The sequence below is a fragment of the Triplophysa dalaica genome, chromosome 1, assembly GCF_015846415.1.
Source record: "Triplophysa dalaica isolate WHDGS20190420 chromosome 1, ASM1584641v1, whole genome shotgun sequence".
In the NCBI taxonomy this organism is placed as follows: domain Eukaryota; kingdom Metazoa; phylum Chordata; class Actinopteri; order Cypriniformes; family Nemacheilidae; genus Triplophysa; species Triplophysa dalaica.
The window spans coordinates 9,922,517-9,929,348 of record NC_079542.1 but is presented as its reverse complement, the minus strand read 5'-3'; positions in this window follow the sequence as shown (position 1 = coordinate 9,929,348).

Here is a 6,832-nt window from a genome sequence, read left to right as displayed (position 1 = left end):
CACACACACTTTAAAGTGAGCACAGTACAATTAAAGATGATGAGAGCAACAAACACCATTAGCTGGATTACAAGAGGCAAACAGCAGAGACTAGTGATGACTTCATTGGTTTGGACCATCTCAGTGGGCCATAGCATCTGCTTTCTTACTCACTATTGCTCATGGTGAAAAATGCACAGAACCCTTCAAGACTGCAAAGAAAAGCGTGAGACTGCATAAAAACAAAGTGGCAAGACAATGCAAAATGCAAGTACTGAGGAGCAGGGTGTTAACAATGGGGAATTTGAGGAAAGTGAGAGAGAAAGAGAGAGAGCGAGGGAGGGAGGGAAGAAGCAGCCGGTGTTGTCTGTAGGGAACAGGTACTATGTAGTATGTGGGTCAGCACATTGCATCCTCAGCATTTCTTACAAGCAGCCCTTGCAAACTTAGGAAGGGCATTTCAGTGTCTATTTTCTTTTCACTCGCTCGCCGTCACGTCTGCATTTTTAACCACGTGTCTGTTTATTTTAAACACAAGCACATATCAACATCAACATTTTCCTGCAGCCTGCACATAAGTATCAGTGTTAAATATTAACTGTGTCTGTAATGTTTATTTAATTTTTACTGAATGTATACATTCATGCAAATGATCAAACACTTAATGGTCTGTAGGATATTCTAATACCCTCCATGAAGTCTAAAGTTTCACAGAATTATTGCAAAGTTGTGGTTGTTGGATTTACATTTGTATTAGTGTCTGTAGTCTTGTGAGTATTAAAAAGTAATTTATAGCTTGTAAGCAATATCTGCTCACTGTAATATAAAAATGCTGAAAGGGGCATTTTTTCCCTTTGCAAGATACCAAGCACCTTATATTTGCACAGAAACAATTGGGTTAAATCTTTATACCCTCCCCCTTTTCTACCCCCTTACCTCAGTCGACCCTTTTCTTTCAAACTTTTGCTTTGCCCATTGTGTTTTTTCTCTGTCTCAATCTACTTGTGTGTTGGGTATTACTATTGATAGCATATTAAAAATCCTTAATCACTATAGATAATAAAAGATATATAAATAAAAAAATAATGGATACAGATTGAGGTCGAGGTTCACTGTAAAAAATTCAACTTGCAAAATGTTCTCCCTACAAAGATAAATAAGTAACTATAACAAAGCATTCTTAGTTAAAGAAAACATTTACAATTGTAGTAAAAGACAAATAAAAAAGGGTTGTCTCTTTTTTACGTTGGCTTAATTGTATGGTTACAGTGTTGTATTCTCCCATCTGATCACATTTTATTGTGCAGAATAAAAAATTGGGGGATGGTTTACCCCAAATAAAAATTAATTTTATTTGCCTCAAGATTATATACTGACAGGATTTTAAAAAACATTTGGAATGGAAGTCAGTGGAAGTCAGTGCGTAACACTTCCCCGCACTCTCTCACCTTGCATTTATGGCAATGTTTTTGGTAAGCAATATTCTTCTAAATATCTTTTGTGAACAAAGTCATAAAGGTTTAAAATGACGTGAGCATGAGTAAATGACAGAAATCTAACCTTTTAAAATTATTTTTAGCATAATTAAAGTCTGTTAAATATTAATAAAAAAATGTAAGCATACATCCCTGCTGAGATCATTATCTTCCTTTTTTGAATGATCTGACTTATAAGGGATAGTTCACCAAAAATATGACTATGGCAGTCAATGGGGGATGAGATCTGTTTGGTTACTGACATTCTTCCAAATTTCTTCCTTTGTGTTCAACAGGACAAAGAAATGTAAACAGAAACAATTTGAAGGTGAGTAAATTGATTCATTTTTGGGTGAACTATCCCTTAAAGTGACTGGGTGCCAGTCAAGACAGTATATTACCTCAGGAAAACAACCCGTTAGCATCGCCATTTATTGCAATGCAGTTGTTTGCTGGTGCAGGATATTGTAGTTAGAGCATCTATTGACGGTAAAGGGTCTAAGTGGGTAACGCTAAGCAGCCAGCCATCTTGTTACAGTACAGTGTAACAAGTTTCTCTCTTCCATTTTAGAATTCTCCTTGGGAAAACACACAATTCTCTGTTGCTCCACCACCAGTCTCCCAGAGCAATTTCATCATGAGCAGCTTCACATGCTGCAGTAGTTTGCAAAATATTGAAGTTCCAATCTGTTAATGATAATATTGCTGTTCTTTTTTTTTTTTAAGTAGAAATTTAAGAAATCTTTTTGGTTTTGTTTCAGCGTTGTGTTATCATGCATTAATGTTGTTGTGTTATTTGCTCAGCTAATGTTGTTGAGTTTTGCCCCTCAGGGTTACACTTATCCCACACTTTCAAAACAATGTGTCTGAAGCACTGAGAATATAATGCGATACTCAGCAGTTTTGTTTGGAGGAGAGAGGGATGAAAGTGGCTTTGATAAAATAATTCCCAGAGATAGCAGCATCATTTCAGCTTCAGGGAGAGAGAGGGAGAATAAAGGAGAGATAGTGGGATGAGATGTTGCCTGCCACTGTGGCTTTCCTGTAAGCCCTTTTCTGATATTTCCCTGCTAATTTAGAAGAATCATTTACATTTTGCTCATTAGAATCGTGTGCACCCTCTGAGGGAGTCATAACTGAATCAGATCTGAAACTTTCTGATGAAAGATTTCTGTCTCTCTTCTTTTTGTCTCATCTCTTATTTGCCTTTTCGATGTGACCCTTGAAGTAATTACTTTATCAAAACATTTAAAGGGATGGGTTCATATCAACGTTTTAAACATTTACAAGTTTTTTACTAATTTATCATGCCTCCAAAGGACTTATGCAACCAAATGACAAATTAATAACGTTATTATGTCATCTGAACTTGCTCTTTATGCTTGGTCCAGAATCCAAACCACAACTGTAACTGTTTTCTTGTCCTCACAGCATCTTTTTCTCACACCTCTTCATGGTGGCTTCTTGGTTTATGTATAGGGCCGAGTGTGAAGCCTGGGGCTAAAGTACCTCCGTTAGCTCCTATAGGCAGGTGAGCATGGAGTGCATTGGATCAACCTAATGGGCCTCTGTGTCAGGAATGTCCCCTCCATGGCAGATTTAAAGAAACTGTGCAAGAAAGTGACAGAGTGAGTGAAAGAATAAGAGTTCAACGGAAGGGCCATTGAGCAATGTGTAACAATTTTATGAGTAGATGGATGGATAAATGTATTATTATTGCTGATGTGTGAAGATATACAGACAGGGAAAGATATGTTGCCAAATGTGTTTGAGACTTAAGTCTAGGTCAAGATAATCTTCTTATAGTGTACATTTATGTTCAGGCAAGCGCTATATGCATATCCTTGTGACATGATTGTCATTTTACCATATCCAATAATTTTCCCCAATGCATTGTAATTTTGAGTTAGTATGATTTCAGAAACTCCACTATTGCAGTTGGGGTAAAAAAATTAATGAACATTTCCTATGAATGCAAATATACTGATATGGGTCTCTCATAATTCACTAATTATTAATGTATTATTCAAAATGAGAGAAGGTTTGAATTGAATATTGGAAATTACAGTGAATGTCATAGACCAGCTGCCGGGCTGGGACCAAAAACTGGCCCTGGACTTCTTTGGCAAGCGACCTGGATTACGTTCCAGCTTTTCCGGATCCTGCGCGACTGTTTCATCCGCACCATCGCTCTAGCCAGTCTTCGACTGCATTTCGTATTCTGGTGGTCTCCCTTTGCCTTTCTGGCCCACCGGGAAAATGCCTGATATGCCCGATTACCAATCCAGCCCTGCTAGCTGGTGAATTTCAGATTCTTATTGCCTTTGAACTTGGATGGCTAAATTAAGATTGTTCATAGTTTATTGTACCATGAAGCTTGAGGATTCATTATACAGTACATAAACATTATACCGGTGATTGCTTTATAGAAAATGCCCCCCAGACACAAGTAAAATAAAGCATAATTATGTGACTGTTTGGCCAGCTAGAAGAATTTGTCAGTTTATACCTGCTTTAGGTGACTTTGCTGATATCATGGCTTTAACAACTGTGATGTTGAGATAATGTGAATTTGACATTCTGTTCCAGTTTCAGATTATTGGGGACATTAGAGCTTGAGTATCTGATGTAAATGTGAAAAAAAGACGTTCAACAGCAAAATGGATCTGCTTAAATTTCTTGTACTGTATCACTTGTCGATTGCATATTAGACTTTTATATGTGTGAGAGGAAGCTAGCAAATTTTAGATGTCTGACAATGATAAAATGTACAGTCTTGTGGCACTTTATATCTATTTTATGTGATGGCTAATTCGTATGATTTTTGGCAGACTGTGTCGTTGTGCGTTGCTTGACTCTTGCTACGAGGTGGTTAGAAGACGTTCCTTGCTTTGGTGGTCCTAGGAACATTGATAAACAAACCCTGCAGTAACTGACGCGTGATGGATGACGTGAGCTCTGGTGCTTTACACCTATTTGGTAGTCGCTCCCGAAAGTCGCTCATCATTTGCATAAAGTTGAGCAAATCTCAACTTTGTCGAGTCGCTAGACATGCCCATTTCCTGTCGCCAACGGCCACTGTGGCTCGTGTTGCTGTATGTCGCTAGACTTCCATTGAAATGAATGACATGCTTTGTCGCTGGGTGCCACTGGCGGTCTGAACCCATACTATACAGATAACCGGATACGCGACAGGGAACTTTTCAAGTCTTTGTGCATATTCGAAGGCAGGGGTTATATAACCAAAATAGTCTTAGTCAGGGAGACTTAGTTAGTCAGCTATTAGACCAATAGTGCTAAATGTTAACTACGCAGGACACTTCAACAGGTGAACCATCACGGCAGACATAAACAGAAGTGCTGAAGATGACTGCCTCATACAGTCCTTTGAACATCTCCCAGTCTGGAGCAATTGTCATATATCTAGACAAGGTTTGCCAAAATTCCTAACTGGTACATACACAATTAATACCAGCTGTACCTAAAAATAGTTTTAGCTATACATTTTTAGCTTTTTAGCTTACTGTCCTTTCTTTAATTTGCTCTTCTGTTTCTTCACTCTTGCTATTTCGGTTAGAAGAAATGGCTTCCCTACTTCCGTGCATTTTGACAGACTACCAAGTAACAAATAAAAGCCCCATTTTTATCTAAAGGTCAAACATAAATATCTTCAGCTCCATGAGCCACAAGGTAAAGCAAGTGTTTGCAGAATCGGCCTCTTTATTTACCCCCATAAACTTCTTGCATTAGTGTATGCTAAGGGGAAAAGTAACTTGGCTTGAATTGAAGAAGAGGAGATACAAAAAATGAAGAGTTGACTGGCGACTTTGTAAGAATAAAGGCAGCATGCCAGCAGCCCCACAGATGACATGGCATCATGGGAAATTAAAGCTTGACAAACAGATGAGGTGTCAGAGCACAGAAAACACTATTTTTCATTTTGCCCTCTTCTACTCTCAACAGGGGAGTGATGCTTTAAACAGGAAGAGGGAAAAACAAGAGAGGATAGAGTGAGAGATAACGTACTGTAGTGGAAAAATAAGTAGAGGCAGGGAGAGAGATTGAGGGATCGAAAGAAAGACTGTCTACAGAAGTATTATGTTGTCTTTGTAATTGAATGCCACTCTTGTCCCTGTAGAGATGCTGAGGTGTCAATGTAGGCCGCTATCAGTTAACGACGTTGGTGTAGCGTGCTCAGATGACATATGACATATGACATTGGTCTGTAGTGTATGTGGGTTTTTTCCTCAGCTTTATTGGGACAGGCAAGATAATACACATTGTTCTGAAAGCTCTTTCGGGGCCGGTGGGGGGTTTGAGGCTTAACAGTTTGGCCCACCGTAGATGCTCGCTCACTGCTCTGTGACAACCAGCATGCTGCATTAAGTGACCGGTGTGCATGACTGTGTGATAAAGTGAAGCTTAATGCTTGGGCCTCTGACCCGGGAGAGCTGCTGCATATTGATTTTATATATATATATATATATATGTGTGGAATCTTATTGAGAAATTCTTCTGACAAAGAAAGCAATGAGTAAATACCAGTGCAGTGGGGCATGTAAGCCATGAAACAGCTTAGAGAAAAAAATGCAACCTTTATATCATAAAGGGACCTAAGGTTGGTAGGCGATTATTTTAACAGACAATTTTGGCAAAACAATTTTTTTTGGTAACCAAAACTGGATAACGATAAATGTCATGTTCTGTAATAGACAGTATAGACTCACAACATACATTTATTTTTTGGGACAAATACTCATTAGATCACCGGTTTTATGTTCCATTTTACACCCTCTTCATCGAAAGATCCACTTTATAATTTTAAATGAGGCAGTCAAACACTGTTACTTTTCTCTTATCAAGAACCATGCGCCTGGGCCTCTCACCTGGGTGGGCGTAATGTACGATCCTCTGGCTATCTGCATACCGAGAATGTGATTGGAACACCTGTGCTATGTGATGGAAGGATGAATGGATGAGTAAGTGTCTCTTTCCCTCACACAGGGATTAGAGGAGTCGGCCCGGAGTACACATTAATCTGCCCACAGACAATATCCATCTGTCGCCTAAGCAGGGACTCAAGGTCTTGGCACTGGAGAGTGTGTATGTGTGTGTATGTGTTGCTCTAGTTTGGTATTTATCAAGTAACCAGAAGGAAAATAGTCCTTGTTTGACCTAGCCCATGACTCTGAGCCTCTGTGTTGCAAAAAGGAAATGTTTCAACAACATCTTTAAATGGCTTCTGCCCGAGGCAGCAGAAATGGATAAAAACATAATGTACCTTGAAAGCATGTTGAAAGCTTGTTAGTTTACTAATACCCTAACCTTGATATTATACATCTTTCCATTTATATATTTACATCTCATGTCCAGTATAT